We start from the raw sequence: 17,916 nt of genomic DNA, 5'->3' as shown, positions 1-17,916 counted from the left end.
ATTGTTGTTGCTGCGCTAACCGATATTAGAAGCTGTTTCTACAATTAAGTGAAAGGAAAGTCCTCTCCCGTCAGATAACGTCAGCTCAGTGAGCTAAAGGACTCTCTCAGTGTTTAGATAGTTCACTTTAGTCTAAGTTATCAGTGGGTCTCAAAACAGTTTGATCACCATTTATGTAAACAAGTATTTCCGAGGCACAGTTTATATGATCATTATAGTTAGGCTATAAAACAATAAGAGAATAAATGAAAAACAGGTATGAAATACTATATGACAGTAAAACAAGAATACAGTTTTAAAAGGGGAGTGATTAGTAAAATATCCATAAAGAAAAAGTACATCTGTTTACAGTTCTGTTTCATGGGTGTTGAGAGATGTATCCATAGATCTCTTCATTTTGCTCTCAAAAGTGCACCAGATTGATGCTTTTAACTTCAATAATAATTAAAAAAAAAATCTTCTCCGATATGAGCTGATTATCGAGCCTTCATTGTAACGGACCGTCCACACAGCAGCGTTAAAAAAATCTTGAAACGCTTCTGCCCATTCACTTTGAATGGGGTGACGTCACTTTGCCTCACTTTTCGCCAAACTGCATTGTGGGCAGGCGAGCGGAGATTTTCAGGATTTTCAGGATTCAAAGTTGAGCAATGTTCAACTTTTGAAGCTGAGGTGGAAGCGTCAGCCAATAAAATCCCGTGTATGCAAATCTGACAGTTCAAGCGCTAGCCAATCAAACCGCGTCTATGCTGGGAGAGACATACCGCAGGTCATTTCCTCATATTCCAAAAAATGGAGGAGAAATTAGCGGTAGGGAATCACCCGGTGCTTTATGACCAGTCCCTATTTACCTACCGGGATATAAACCGGAGGAGCCAGGCATGGAGGGAGGTGGCAGAGACAGCGGTATGTTTTCGCCTGTTTGGGGAGTTTATATCCAGTTTACTTCAAACTTTTTTGCTTCGTATGTCGGGGGCGGGAGATTCATGTGATTGGTTGTTGGTGCCTTGCTCGCAAAAAATCCCCAAGCTTCAGATACGCCCACCTCCAAGATTTTTTTAACGCTGCTGTGTGGACGGGCCGTGACAGTCGCGGGTGTAGCTGTATGAGTGTGTGGGGAGTGTTGCAGTAGAACATTTCACTGTAGCCCATAGCATTAATGGGAAACCCTACATGTTAGAGCTATCTATCTATCTATCTATCTATCTATCTATCTATCTATCTATCTATCTATCTATCTATCTATCTGTAGACAGACAGACAGACAGACAGACAGACAGACAGACAGACGGATGGATGGATATATGGATATATAGATGGATGGATAGATGGATATATAGATATATAGATAGATACCTCATTCATCCCAAATTGTGAAATGTGTGGAAACAATAACATTAAATACAAATGAAAGCAATAGACAGGAATATATGCATTTAATGTAGCCTTACTAAGGCTGACCTAAATACGTTATTAATCGGCCTAGTTTTACCTTACCAGTGCAGTGGTAAGGTAATCTGTAGAAAAGCAAGATGTGAAGTGCTTTGTAACTTTGACCCGCTTGACTGAATACACAAAAAACAATGAAGAAAGTTGAACCAATAAACTAACACAAACTAACTGTATCACTATAACATGATGATGATGGTGATTGTTACGACCCTGGGTCGTTATGTCATTTGTGTGTAGATATTTTTCCTGTATCTGTCCTGTTGTGTCCTACTTATACCGTATACTGGTCCTCTTGCTTGTCTTGAAAACCTCAGAAAATAAACTACTTTAACCTGTCCTTGTTGGACACGCTTTAATTTATGCAAAAGTGTGAAACCCTTTTCTTTTGGTTGATTCTCGTTTTCTCCTGTTTATACGTCAGAGTAGGTAAGAAGCCTGTACGTTTATTTTTCTTATTTGTTAGGCAATATTTATGTGTTCAGAGATGTGTTTGTTTTGTGGGTTGTTGCGTTTCTTTGTTAAAAACGTTGGTAATTAAAATGACCAAACGGCATTCTCTGTCTCGGTGTCCATGTTCTTGGGAGTGGGAAGAGTTGGGAGAGGGCAATTTTATGCTGCGCCTAGTTTCCCTAGATCTGGGCGTAACAGTGATAAAGAATGCATCTAACATAGCCGTGGGAACATGTTTCAAATGGGGGGTGCTGTGGGGATGACACCAGGGCCGGTTCTGACCAATTTGCTGCCCTAGGCAAGATTTTAGCTGGCATCCCCCCCCCCCCCGTCGAGGCGTGCAGGAAACTAAACCCACCTTCCCTGAACATGGGTCGACTGAAGAGTCTCGTCATGCCTGCCTACAAGAAGTAGCGCTGAGCAAAGTGACTAGAAGGCAACCACACACTTATAAAAAAAACCACACTTTATAAAGTCAGGCAACACTAACCAGGCTTCGTGTGATTCTGTATATTTGTACCCTACTTTGACCATCCGATCGCTGTTATTGATCATTGTGGGTGGAGAGCAGGCAGACGTTTTGTTTTGTATTATAGCAGCTATCGGATGGAATCAATACATGGGCTGCAACTTAAAGGGGACCTATCATGCAAAATGCACTTTTGTACGTCTTTTATACATGAATATGTGTCCCCGGTGTTCCAGGGAACTCACCAAGTGTCAGAAAACACAACCCTCTCTATTTTCCTCCATACCCAAATCTCTAAAATAGGGGCTGCAACGGATCTGATAAAAACTGATCCAGATTTGAACACTGTCCTGACGTCAGGACGGTGGCGCTACGGCTATTGGGCCAACTCCACCAATCAGGAGGAGACAACCACGGCCATTGCCGTTCGAAAGCGCTGGAGACGCTGTAGTACATATGCCAGGCCTGTAGATGGTGCTGTTCTCACAGAATCTGCCCTTGCAGAGCAGAGCTAAAAAAATTGAGCGAAATGAGGCATGGCTAAAATGCATGATCTGTTTGGTATTTTGAAAACATTTTGTATGGCCCTACAATATATCATTTAAATATACCATGATAGGTCCACTTTAAGGGGAACTGGGGATATGTATCAGCTGCTTGTGTGACAGTGAATACTTTAGAGCCGTGTGAGCTAACCCGGAGCTAACGGGAGAATAAACTCCCGTGGAAGAGCAGCCAGCACTGCAGCGGTCGGTAAATACCGCTGAAACACATTAATAAACAATGAACCACGGCACTCTGGAGAAAAGTATAAGGTTGGAGAAGTCGTTATTTAATTTAATCTGGCTTCGTATGATTAAAAGCAACACGATCATCGACCCAACGCAGTCCCCCGTTGTTGTTGTTGTTGTTGTTGTTGTTGTTGTTGTGAGCGCCGTTGGGGAGCAAATCAGCGATGTAAACGGTGACGTCATGACGCAGCAGCGGCAGCACCAGTCGGGCTCTGGGCGGTGTGAACAGAGCGGGAGCAGAAAAGGGAAACCGGAGCTGAACCAGAAAAGCTCTAGAGGAGCTAGAATGGGAAAAGCGCTGGTGTGAAAGCCGCATTATTGACATGTTGGACAGCTTATATAAAAAGGCTTCAAATGTATTTAGTATTGTATTAACATGTTTTAACACGTCACATCCTCTAGGGGGGTCCGGGGGTATGCCCCCCCGGGAAGATTTTTTTAACATTTGAAAGTAAAATGCTTCAATCTGGAGCACTTTGAGCATAATTACAAGAGACTGGATCTAGGGGGGACAACTCTAAAACACCCATATGAAGAAGATCGGTTTACATTTTAATAATCAATAAGTATGTGAACATAACCAATAACCCATAGCCAATAACAACTAAATGTAACGTACTTTATTTTTGTTGTTCATTTATATCTTATTTTACCTAGTTAACAGTTATTTATTTATGCATATTTTTTAATCTCTCCAGTTTTAAAGGATATTTTTGGTTTACTGTCCTATAGTATACATTGAAATGATTTCAAACCTGTTGTTATTTATCCTAATAATTATAAAGGTGTGCCTTGGAAATATGTGTTTACATAAATTGTGATCAAACCGTTTGAGACCCACTGAGATAACTTAGAGTAAAGTGAACTATCTAAACCCTCAGAGTCCTTTACCTCACTGAACCTCTCAGGGGAAATGGAAAATGTAACCGGGGTGAAAAGGGTGTTATCTTTACTTAATTATGAATGTTGTTACATCAATGCCGAAAATTAGTTTTTTTTGTATTATATTTGTATTATATTTCCATTAATCTTGTGGACGTGCAGATTCCCTGTCCTCCATCAGGGGGTGCTGCAGCACCCTCAGCACCCCTACTTCCCATGGCCATGGCCAAGGGTGTAACTTTGGTTTGAGAAGTGGGGGGGGACACAAAACAGGGGGTCCTCCGCAATGAAACATTTTCTCAATTTAATTCCATTTCCTGCCTTTCTACAAATATATTAGGGACTATAGTGTTAACAAATCCAAGAAAAATGTGTAGTGTATATAATGAGTGTGCACACTTATCTAGTATCCTATCCATGTGAACCTGTTTTATTTGAGATGACCTTACCTCCTGTTGGGGGGTTCGGGGGCATGCACCCCCGGGAAGATTTTTGTCTTTAAATTGAAGTTGAATGCATCAATCTGGTGCACTTTGAGGGCAACATTAAGAGATGTATGGATACAGCTCTCAACAATCAAATGAAACAGAACTGTATATATTTCAATAATCAAAAAACCATTATAATATGCTCACAAGCAATAACACATCATTGATAAACTCCTCTCTATATCTTTATTTTACCTAGTCTGCATTCTTTCTTTTTATTTATGCATATTTGACTAATCACTCCCTTTTCAAACTGTGTTTTTTATTTTTGTACTGACCTATAGTACACATTGGAAGGATTTCTTAACTTATTTTATATACAACTAATATTACATAGATGGAAATATTTGTTTACATCGATGACCAAACCGTTTGAGAGCCACTGAGATAACTTAGACTACAGTTTACAACCTAATCCCTCAGAGTCCTTTACCTCACTGAGCGGACGTGATCTCTCTCAGTCCCCCAGGAGAGAGCTCTCCCTCTCCTTACTGTTGAAACAGCTTCTAATCTCCGTTAGCTCCGAGCTAGCACCAGATGCTAACAACAACCCACGTAACTCTCTCAGTCTCTCTCTCTGTCCCTCTGTCTCTCTCTCTCTATTTCTCTCTCTCTCTCAGTCTCTCAAAGTCCAACAGGAAAGAGCTCTCCCTCTCTTTATTGTTGAAACAGCTACTAATCTCCGTTAGCTCCGAGCTAGCACCAAATGCTAACAACAACCCCCGTAACTCTCTGTCTCTCTCTCTCTCTCTTTCTATCTCTCTCTCACAAAATGCGCTCGTGCCACACACACACAGACGCTCCTCCGTGACGAGGACCGCTTGCGTAAAAAATAAACACATTTGAAAAGTGGGGGGGACACAAACGGGATTTTGAAAAGTGGGGGGGACATGTCCCCCCTGTCCCCAGTGGAAATTACGCCCATGGCCATGGCATCTAACATTCCGCTGTTCATTAAAAAAACAGCGCTTTAAACAAACCATCATGCTCTTACTTTGAAAACCATGCGGAAATGTCGTCATCAGCAGGCCATCACGTGGCTTCCGAAAATAACCGAGTGACACGAGTAGATTTTAGCCGAGACCGGCGGAAAGTATGTCTCAAAACTCCGTGTGTGTAAAAAGACGATCCACAAGCAGAGATTTGAGATCCACAAGCAGAAACGTGAGATCCACAAGCGCATTTTTGGTTGACAAATACAAAATGGATTCACAAATGCCTGATCGAAAGTTGTAAATGTTAAAGAGATATTCAAAGATCTTTTTTTTATTTGTAAAAATATTTTGCGCATTTGCAGATCCGTTTTACATTTGCACATTTATTTGTGAGTTTGCAAATCTTTTAAATGCATTTGTGGATGGTGTTTTACATTTACAAATCACATATTTACACACAAATTATTTTTCTGTTCACACAAATAATTATGAGACATATCTATGCCCATGATTATTAATAATTTTTGGTTATTTGCTGCCGCCGTGCAGAATCTGTGTAATATGTAGCCAGGAATTAGCAATGCCTTGATAGCCTACTTCAATTACTGTAAATTCCACATTGTTGGTAAAATAATATTTTACATCTTTGTAGTCGTGTGTGTCTGTGCTCGCGCTTTTGTGCGCGCTCTATAGTGCACTGGAGTCCGTTGTTATGCCACTGTGTGTGTGTGGTTACAGCGTGGGAGGCAGGGGTTGCGGTCGAATACTCCAAAAAAACAGCTCCTAAATTCTAACCCTATCGTCTATTCCTTGACCTCGGAGTGAAACGTCACGGGGTTAAGGGATAGTGGATAGGAGAATTCAAAAGGATTTAGGAGAAGAGACTGCGGTACTCTAGAGCAGTGGTTCCCAAACGTTTTGTGCCCAAGGCACACCAAAGGACAAGTACAAATCTCAAGGCACACCTATTGTGCAAAATAGCCCTTATAACACGTGTTATCACTCATATCATGTAAAATATCTGTAAATGTGCATAATTATTTACTAATGCCAAATAAAATGTGACAAAGACAACTATATTACTCATGAAATATTTATTAACGAAATATTTCAGAAATTAAATTTGAAACTTTATCAAATTAGGCTTCATCAAAGCAGCAACACACTCATTTAAACCAGACAGGTCACAAAATTAAAAATTGTGGAGGATCAGGCTTTGGTGGTCGGCTCCCATCTCGGCGCACAGCTGGGAGAAGAGGCGAGATTTCAGGGGCCTTGATTTGATGTAATTCACCATCTGCACCTGATTCAGCACCTCAGTCAACTCCGGGGGCATGGTTTTGGCAACTAATGCCTCTCTATGCAAAATGCAGTGGTTTGTCACGATATGTGGGTTTTGTGCTCTCACCTTAGCAATAAATCCTTTCACTCTCCCCGTCATGCTTGCCGCACCATCTGTGCAAAGACTGACGCACTATTTCAGGTCAGACTGTTCTCTTTTAAATAGTTATTAGTTACCCTGAATATTTCTTCTCCCGTAGTATGGCTTTCCATTTCTTTGCAAAAGAAAAACGTCTCTTTGATAGAGTCAGCATCAACATATCTGACGTTTGCCCGAAGTTGGGCAGCCCCACTTATGTCAGTAGATTCGTCTATTTGTAGGGGAAATCTGCCGCTCGCCTGCAGTGCCATAAGACAGGTAACTTTCATGATACTGTCTGCTGACAGTTTTTTTCCTCTTTTCTTTCGGTGGTGGGTTGTCGGCAGTCTCTGCACTGGTGGTGGTTTGCTCCGCACAAGAAAGCGCTCCATTTTCCCTCTTGCGTGTTTCTCTGTTTTAACCATAGACTGTATATATAAAGGTTTTAACACTAGAACCGCCAGAGATTTTTTATACCTAAAACCGCCACCTGGGTCAACTTGACCCGCTATTCGAATGCATTGATTTTCAAGGTAAAATGTTAATTTATTGAACAGTGAGTTTTGATCGCACAGGGATGAAACGTATACCAATATAATCTGTGGACTTTCAGGGCTCGACATTATAAATGGCCCGCTGGCCCGGAAGCATTATTTAGACACGCAGCGCGAGCAGTCTCCCGTGAGCGGGAGCGCACTAGTGATGTGTCGGTCGCGAACGAGCCGGCTCAAAAAGCCGGCTCTTTTAAGTGAACGACGGGAGCCGGCTCGCGCCCGCGAACGAGCCGTTTTTTTTGTTTTTGTTATTTTTTGTTAAGTAATACAAGACAGAATGATATGATGATCTCCGCGCTACAGCTGCTCCGTGCATGCATGCAGTGGCATGTAATATCCAAGGATTAGAGACTGTTGGATGCTGCTGTTTTGAGCATTGCAATACATTTATTTGTATTATGTTTTTTTATGATTAGAGACGGTTGGATGCTGCTGTACTGAGCATTGCAATATATTTATTTTCACTATGTTATTTATTTATGATTATCCTTGGGCTCAGCAAAGATTTGATGTCAGCTGTTGCTGTCTTTTTTTCTATAGTTAATACTGAAATAGAGCCCTGCTGTTTTGTCAGGGCCTTTTCTTTAAATATAATTTTAAAATGTCGATACAGTAGCCCCTTTTTTTAAATGTCTATGCTTAAGTTTTTATAGGTGTTGCTATCTGCTTTGTGTAGCGTGGTTCTACAAGCAAGTCTGTGCCTTCATTGGGTGGTATCAGAGAGATACAAGGGTCTGTAAATGCAATGAAAACAATTGGCCACATGCAGCAAATAATTGATATTAAACATGTAATTTTTACTTTTGAATACTTCAGTACAAAGGATTGTACTGAATAATTTAAGTGATATGTGTACACATATAAATCATTAGTCAAAACAGGGCTACATTTGATTGAATTATAAAAGGTATAATATGTGGTAAACTGAAGAGCCGTTTGGGAGCCGAAAGAGCCGGCTCTTCTTGGTGAGCCGAGCCAAATGATCCGGCTCACCAAGAAGAGCCGGAATTCCCATCACTAGAGCGCACTCCTTCACTACAGACTGTCTCTCTCTCTCTCTCTCTCTCTCTCTCTCTCTCTCTCTCTCTCTCTCTCTCTCTCTCTCTCTCTCTCTCTCTCTCTCTCTCTCTCTCTCTCTCTCTCTCTCGCTACATAACACACTTTCAGGAAAAGTCACGGACTGGAAGACTTTAATATTTTATTGAAAAAAAGTTACACAGTTCTAGTGTTGCCCTTCAGCCTTCGATGTGTCACGGTCTTATAATTCCCACCTGCAACTGCGTTAACAGCGAAATATGGGGTTCTGTGAGGATTTTTTTTTAAATAATTGTTTTTAGGTATAGAGTTTGCCTCTGTATTATGAAATGAGTGCATACAAAGTACTGATATAGTAAATTAAAAAATAATTATTTTTGTGTAGTTGTATATTGCAATAATAAAAATCCCACGGCACACCCGGACTTGCCTCACGGCACACCAGTGTGCCGCGGCACACCCAAGCCCCCAGGAAGTGCGCCGGACTCTGATGAAAATATTCGTGCTGGCCAAACGGCGGTACTACACTTCATTTTGGTTGCCAGGCCCGGAAACACTTTTTCCCATTGACTTACATGGGGAAAGAGTGGTCTGTAACTCGTTGGATAATTTTTTTTAAACTAAATAAACTACCCAGTATGAACACTTGTATAGCCCTTATTAAAAACATTCGTTCCTCAAGTTGTAAAAATGTGCTAATAACGTTATTCTGAGAGTTATTTCCCTCTGTATTATGAACGCGCATCTAACCCACGGGACCGCGCCGCCCGGCACGTTCATGTGATGTGACGTGTTCAGCACCACATGCGTTTATCTTTACCCATGGATAAGAACGGACCCATATCGCCTTACTGCCAGCCCACGGAGCTGTAATAATGGATATATTGCACATGTTTGCTGTAATTCATCATTTGTAAAATATTATACTACATGGGCTGTATGATGTAAATCTTGTATTAAATAAAGTTAATATTACCGACGTAGATTAACGTCCCTGTAGCTTCTTATTGCACTTGCAATATACCATTAAAGGAGTTGAACGTTGCTGTTTGCTATTACTATAATACCACGCAGGGATAAACCAGAGTTTACAACCTTTGCATGTGGGCACAACACGTTTTGACCCAGATTAATTAGCTATACCATGATATCGCCCGAGGAAGTCGTCATCAAATCAAATCAAATCAGGTTTTATTTATAAAGCACATTTAAAAGCGATTTTTGGTCGAGCCAAAGTGCTGTACATGTAATAAAAAACACATTACTACAAATACATACTTATACATATATAAATAAAGATATATGTGTAAAGGTCTAATCAAATTAACAGTTGTATTAATTATACTTGTATATGTATATATATATATATGTATATAGCCTGTGTTTTATATTTATACACACAAATGAACAACCTTGTGTGTGTCAAATAACAAGTTGTATTGTAGTGTTTATTTTAGTGTTGTGTTATGCTTATCCACATTTTGATTTCAGAGCACAGGAGAATGCTGGGCACAACATAAAGCTCAAAAGTGAAGCTGGCAATGCTGAACAAAACCATCTAGTTATAATATTTATTCAGCTGAAAAAGTCAAAGCTCTACGAAAATGTAATTAAAAATAGCAAAAAAGCATTTTCAGGTAGAAAATCAGCATTTTATATAGAAATTCACAAAAATAAGAAATGTATACCTCTTATGGCTGGCATTGTAGAACTAGGTGGAAAAAATAGTGACAACAAATGTAAATACAATTTATATAGATTAAAAGGTAATATATATAATATTGATTGCAATTATTAGATTAAAAGATCCACCAATTATGATCAACAGGAAAGGCATGTTGTGGTTTGAAAAAAAGTTGAGGATGGGGTCCAGACAGTTAAATCAGGAGAGACTTCATTTTGTTTAAAGAACATTTATTGACACATGTCATATGATAAATGTTAAGGGGTCTAGACACTGGTGATGATGATGAAGATCTGGATTTGATGAGGAGATGGGATGAAGAGGAGGTGTGATGAGGTCTTTGGATTAGCTCTCCTGGCTCTGGATATGATGAACGGAGGTGGGTGGAGAAGAGGTGGATGGGGAGGAGGTGGATGGGGAGGAGGCGGGCGGCAGCATGAACACCTGAAATCACAGCTGACTGCAGGAGAGAGGAGAACCATTTTAAAGTTTGGCTGCAGCTCGGTGATTGGCTGCTGGAGAATGAGGTGAATGTAATAGGTTAAAGAGAACGCCTGTGATGAGCTGATTATAAACAGCTGCGGAGTGAATGTATACATACCCAGTCTTACTCTTGAGTTACCCACTCTTACTCTTGAGTTGTTTTACTCATCTTCCCCAGCCTCACCAGCCTCACCCAGCTGTGGTGTGTCTGTTCTCTTTCTTCTCAATTTTGGATGTGGCCGAGGAGGAAGCGCAGCCACTTCAAGACACTGGTACGGGCCTACGTGCTGACGACACGACCGTCATCGGCCAGATCACAGACGGCGACGAGACGGCGTACAGAGAGGAGGTCGAAAACCTGACATCTTGGTGCCAGGATAACAACCTCCATCTCAACGTCAGCAAAACCAAGGAGCTGATTGTGGACTACAGGAAGCAGCAGGGAGAGGGACACGCCCCCATCGCCATCAATGGGACTACGGTGGAGAGAGTCAGCAGCTTCAGGTTCCTCTGTGTCCATCACGGACACGGCTGCATCACGGCCTGGTACGGCAGCTGCACCGCCCTTAATCGTAAGGCTTTACAGAGGGTGGTGAAAACTGCAGAGAACATCACCAGGACGGAGCTGCCATCCATGGAGGACCTTTACTCCCAGCGGCTCAGGAAGAAAGCCCTCAGTTTATGTTAACGTTAGAAATGTTTTAGCACATTTGTTCCTATTCTGCTAATGGTATATTGCAGGATATTTAAGTTTCCCATTAGTGATGGGAATTCCGGCTCTTCTTGGTGAGCCGGATCATTTGGCTCGGCTCACCAAGAAGAGCCGGCTCTTTCGGCTCCCAAACGGCTCTTCAGTTTACCACATATTATACCTTTTATAATTCAATCAAATGTAGCCCTGTTTTGACTAATGATTTATATGTGTACACATATCACTTAAATTATTCAATACATCCTTTGTACTGAAGTATTCAAAAGTAAAAATTACATGTTTAATATCAATTATTTGCTGTGGCCAATTGTTTTCATTGCATTTACAGACCCTTGTATCTCTCTGATACCATCCAATGAATGCACAGACTTGCTTGTAGAACCACGCTACACAAAGCAGATAGCAACACCTATAACAAAACCCGAGGTGACAGGGCTTTCAGTGTTGCAGCTCCTAGACTGTGGAACAGCCTCCCAGCACATATCCGGACTGCTGAGTCTATTGAACTTTTTAAATCTCAGCTAAAAACTCACCTCTTTGCACTGGCTTTTAATACTAGTTGAACATTACATTTTTACATTTGTATGTGTTTTTTTTTTAATATTTTTCTAGTTATTGTGCTTTTTATCATGTTTTTAATTATTGTTTTATTATTGTACTCCCATTGTGTTATTTAATATTTATTGCCTGTACAGCACTTTGGTCAACTGAAGGTTGTTTTAAATGTGCTATATAAATAAATAAAGATTGAGATTGAGATAAAAACTTAAGCATAGACATTTTAAAAAAGGGGCTACTGTATCGACATTTTAAAATTATATTTAAAGAAAAGGCCCTGACTAAACAGCAGGGCTCTATTTCAGTATTAACTATAGAAAAAAAGACAGCAACAGCTGACATCAAATCTTTGCTGAGCCCAAGGATAATCATAAATAAATAACATAGTGAAAATAAATATATTGCAATGCTCAGTACAGCAGCATCCAACAGTCTCTAATCCTTGGATATTACATGTCACTGCATGCATGCACGGAGCAGCTGTAGCGCGGAGATCATCATATCATTCTGTCTTGTATTACTTAACAACAACAAAATAACAACAACAAAAAACGGCTCGTTCGCGGGCGCGAGCCGGCTCCCGTCGTTCACTTAAAAGAGCCGGCTCTTTGAGCCGGCTCGTTCGCGACCGACACATCACTATTTCCCATGTACTTTTTAAATTAATAATAGTATGTTCATCTTGATGTTTAACTTGTAATATTGTAATCATCTTAGTTAGAAATGCTGTTTCCACCCCAACCTCTGCTGCTGAATGATTTTATATATTGTTACTGAATGCGCTTGTCTTTGATATTATAATGATTACACCAGAAAGTCACTCTTTGTGAGATTTATTTTTTCACATTTTTCCCAGCCACAAGATGATTTCATTCATTGGAGGCCTCAAAGCTGGGTGAAGGTATTGATGCACGGATCAATGCAATCCTTTACAACAGCATTCCACTATGGTTGGGGATGTCTGTAAAAAAAGGAGAAATAATCTTAAACAAAACAAGTGTCGCAATATAGGGAAACAAACTGTGACAAAAACATATCAATTAGTTCAGAATCAGAATACATTTACATTGTTACAGCAGAAAAGAGCCAAAGACAGCCTAATGTTACTTAAAGTATGCATACAAAAAGTATTAAAGATTAAAAACAAGAAATTATAATAAAAACAGTTACACATTTTACAAAATACACATCCTGTAACAGTTTGGAGGATTTAGCAGCCAGGTATATTACACAGTTTTAGCGGCATATATATATATATATACACATGGTTGGTATTTAACAACAAGGGGTGTTGTACTGTGTGATATTGGTATTTATGGAAACATTTTACACCTTTCCTTCAAGTATTATACGTTTTAGTTACTTGTTGGGTACTTAACATGAATAATCACAGTTACTATCCTTTTACTCCATCACATTTCAAAGAGAAATAGGCTATTGTTATTTTAACTCCACCACAGTAATCCATCATCAGCTTTACTTTTTAGATAAAGATTTAAATCACAATTGATCATAACTCAAAATACATATATTTTTATATATTACCAAGTGGTTTCATGTAGGCTACAATCCACACAAGTTTCATGCTAAATTAAGCTCTGTTGCTTGGATATCACTAGATCCTGTTACATCAGCGTAATATAAAAGTACATAACGACTGATGTGTAAATTAGCATAATTACTAGCTAGCCGCTAGCTGCTAACTGCCGCCTCGTCGTTAATATCAAATCCATCATAACAACCCATTACCATGCTGTCATGAACGCGCGGTGCTGTTACGTGTACGCAAATTGACGTGCTTGATGTGAACGAGCATTTTGGGGGGCATGTTTAAAGTTGCGCATGCGCTATGAGCGCACATGGGTACTTCTCAGGCATGCCGGGTAATCTGTGACGTTTCGCTCTCTCAAAAGTTGGGCCATTTTGTCATCATGCGCGATTGAGCAACTCTCATAGGAATGAATGAGGCCCCGCCTCCCACGCTGTATCCAGTTCTTATTATACATCCATGGGCACACCGTTTGGGAACCTTTTTTTTTTTTTTTTTTTTTTTTACAAATTCAGCATAGGTTTTACAAGTACACACATTTTGTTTACAACTACAACACTTCTTTTTACAAGTACAAATCTTGTTTTTACAACTACTTTTTCTTCTCACGGCGGAATATTACACCGCTTGGGAACCACTGCTCTAGAGAATTCGAACGGCACTTATCATGGCTGCCACTGAGGGACTTCCGGGTCATTTCACTCCGTTAGGAAGGTTCCTAAGCTAAATGGACTATTCGACTTCAGCCTCGGCCTCACTATAATGAATGGAGAGAGAAAATAAATCTAGATTCGGCTTTTAGTGCATTTTACAACTTTAAGGACCTAATGATTCTAATAAGGGTTATAAAATAGTTAATACTGGGTAGTTAATTTAGTTAAAAAAAAATTATCCACCGATTTACAGACGTTTCTTTCCCCATGTTAGTCAATGGGAAAAAGTTGTTTTGGGCCTGGTGACGTCACAGACTGATACGGAAGTTGCAGTACCGCCGTTTGGACACAACGAATGTTGGGCACAGAGTCCGACGCACTTCCTGGGGGCTTGCTATAAATCCATACAAAATATTATATTAGAGGAACTGAGGCCCCTACACATTGAGCTATCCTATCCAAGGTAGAACAAAGCACAACAATGTTTTTTTCATGACTTTAATGTCTGTTTTTTTAAATGGATGGTTGTACGAAATAACTCATAACCAAAAAAAGTGAAACTATAAGCTTCTTAAAGAAGATAGTGTCCGCCTAATCACATGTATATCTGGAAATAATGATCAGAATGCCATCAACATATGGCTCGATGTTCACATACAGATATTGCATACAATAAATATAAATAGCAAATACTTAATTAACACTTTTGTCCATCTTTGTAGTATATTCACTTAAACACAAATAGATTATTGCCAGAAATTGAATTGGAAGGAAAACCCCAAAAGATGTATTCTTTTTTGTCACTTTTACAGTAAGGAGGCCAAGCACCAGAACAAGTAATTCATAAAAACGGAAGACAGTTTTTATGTTTTCTCACTTCACTATCTGCTGTCTGCAGCCAACAGCTGACTAATGCAGCCAACCAAAGGGTGTAAATGTGTGAAGGGAAGGGCACACACCATAGATTAGGAGATCAAGATATAGTAATACACATACAAATAATAATAATAATAATAATAATTTGTATCCTCATCATCATGATCGTCATCCCATTGTTTTGGTATATTATGAATATTGAATAATAACAATAATGAATGATTATTTGATGTTACACTTGCCTGTACTACTATCAAACCGTGCACCGCTGCCCGGCTATCTCGTATCATTAACACTTCCACTGCTGGTCAGTTCTCGGCCATGTTTAATCATGAAAACGGTGTTATCCATGAGCCTGTGTCTAACATAGGAGGAGCTTAGTTTATGGTTTCACTCCACATGGACCATTAAAAACAAGGAACCCAAAACTAAATCCGAGCCTTGGCTATATGCCACCACTCGGGCTGCCCGACGTGAATGCCGTAGAGCTGAGAGAAGATGGAATAAGGACAAACTACAAGTCTCTTTTCAAATGCTGAGGCAGTGTTGGCGTCTCTATCAGAAAACTGTGAAAGAGGCAAAAAGAAAACATCTCTCTGACATCATTCTTTTAAACTGTCACAAACCTTGTGTACTGTTTCAGACAATAGATTCAGTTCTTAATGCCCCTCAGACTACCTGTGTGGAGACCTCCCATGCAGTCTGTGAACATTTTCTTCAATTTTTTATTAATAAAGTAACTTCAACTAGGACTCAAATCACTGCTCCATCAAACGACACCTCTGTCTCTGCCCCTTGCTTTTCTGTTTTTGACCGTTTTGAGCCTATGACTCTTTCCTCTGTGCAGGAGATTGTCTCTAAAATAAAGCCCTCTGGTTCTCCAATCGACCCTGTCCCTCCTCGATTTTCTAAAGAGGTACCATTTGTTCTTGACGTTTTTAACAGCAGTCTGCTCACAGGGGTTGTTCCGGAAAATTGGAAACATGCAGTTGTACAACCACTTATTAAGAAACCTAGTCTGGATCCCACAGTTTAGTGCTTTAAACGGGTATTATAGGTATATATATTTTATCCCCGAATTGTCTTTAATCTACTGTATTAGGGCGAAGGAAGCCCCGGTTGTCCAGCATTATAATTCAAAGAAAAGTAAACTAAGGCGAGAGGCCTTTTATGGATGTATTATTCAGAGGCATTATAATTTGGTTATGTCTGTACTGTTCCAAAAGTAACCTTCCACATATCTGTGCAGAAGAAACCTGTTCATTTATGATAAGACATTATAATATCTAGATTTTCTGTTCTTCTTTCTTATTAGTAGCAGAACCTGAAGGTGGGAAGTTTGGGAAGGCTTATCTGTATTATTTTGCCTGGCCTCCTTGAGATATAAGTAGTTGTCTTTTCATTTTGTATTAGTAAACGTTTTTTCTTAAGAATGTGGTGACATTAGCATTCTAACTCTAATGTGTCCTACGCACTTTAAGCCTCTTGCATTCTTTCTTCATCTAAGATATAATACACACGTTTTTTTTTGTATCTTGAGACAAAATATGGTAGAGGTTCTGCTTGATTCTTGACATTTTAAAAGAGGCTCAAACGGCTGTGCAGAGCTGCAGAGTTATAAAGAAATGTGTCCATATATTATCACATATTATTGATCAAAGCTGTGTAGAGAGTCAGAAAAAAATCCCCGAATTGGATAACATTTATTTTTAAAATAAGTGATAGCCTTCTCCCTTGTCGTCTAATGCTGTATGCCACAGTGACAAATACTAACACTGTAGGGACTACAAAGGGGAAACGTTTCAAATCCTACACGTGTTTTAAAAATGTTATATCAACAATACAATTCTCTTTCCTTGCTGAAACAAAAAGTCAACTGTTCATTTTTTGCTGAAATCTATTTTATTTGATCCATTTGTTTTCAATTTATTCATTCAATAACACAGTAAGACAATGGTCTGTACTGTAACAACTGTACTTTACTTTTTACACTTTTTGGAAAACCCTGGCCTGTGATATTAAAAGCAGTGTTTTGAGTTTCTTTGTTTGTGTTGATAATTACTTGGTACCACTTTACAATAAGACTACCCTTATAAAGGGTTACGAATAGTTTGTAATTCATTAATTAATTAGGTTGTGAACACTTTATAAATCATTAATAAGCTTTTATAAGACATGAGATAAACAGGGCAACTGTGACCGGTTGCTTGCCAAATAGTGAGCCCACATTTATCTGTACTGCTAAGCCTTATAGTGGCTACCTAGCTTACCTCATCTTCTTCATCAGCCAGCATCCTTAGTATCTGTTGTTCACCGAGTTGATTCTCGCTAAGTAGCCAATATAAGGCTTAGTCATCTTGCCAAATAGTGAGCCTGGGTTGATGTATGTAAACTATGTTAGAGCTGGTTTATAAATGGTTCTTAATGATTAATAAAGTGTTTACAACCTAATTCATAACCTAATTATAAACCCTTTATGAATCCTTTATAAGGGTAGTCTTATTGTAAAGTGGTACCAATTACTTTGCTAGCAATACATTTCAAAGGTGTTAATCTCAATTGGAAGAGAAACATGTTAAAACTGTTCCATCTCAATACGAGAAAAACACAGTCTAACTCAATGAACAAACACCTATACCATTTCCAGTTTTTTAAACAGATAGTAGCAATGTTGAAATATTCTTTGTACATAAATGCTTATTTGTATGTCTGTTTTGTGTCTGTGTGTCTGTCGATTGTTCCACAGGAATATATGTAAAAAGCTTCTTCTTTCTTTACACTTGTTGTTAGAATATGTTGTGTTTTAAATATATCTTTAAAAAAAATGTATTCCACTTCCTGTATATGTAGCTGCTCCACCAGACTTTCAGAGAAACCTGTTTTTGGAGAGTATTGTAATAACTAAACTGCCATGGATTTATTTTT

Source organism: Trematomus bernacchii, unplaced genomic scaffold (assembly GCF_902827165.1).
Source record: "Trematomus bernacchii unplaced genomic scaffold, fTreBer1.1, whole genome shotgun sequence".
Classification (NCBI taxonomy): Eukaryota; Metazoa; Chordata; class Actinopteri; order Perciformes; family Nototheniidae; genus Trematomus; species Trematomus bernacchii.
Note: the sequence above shows the minus strand (reverse complement) of the source record.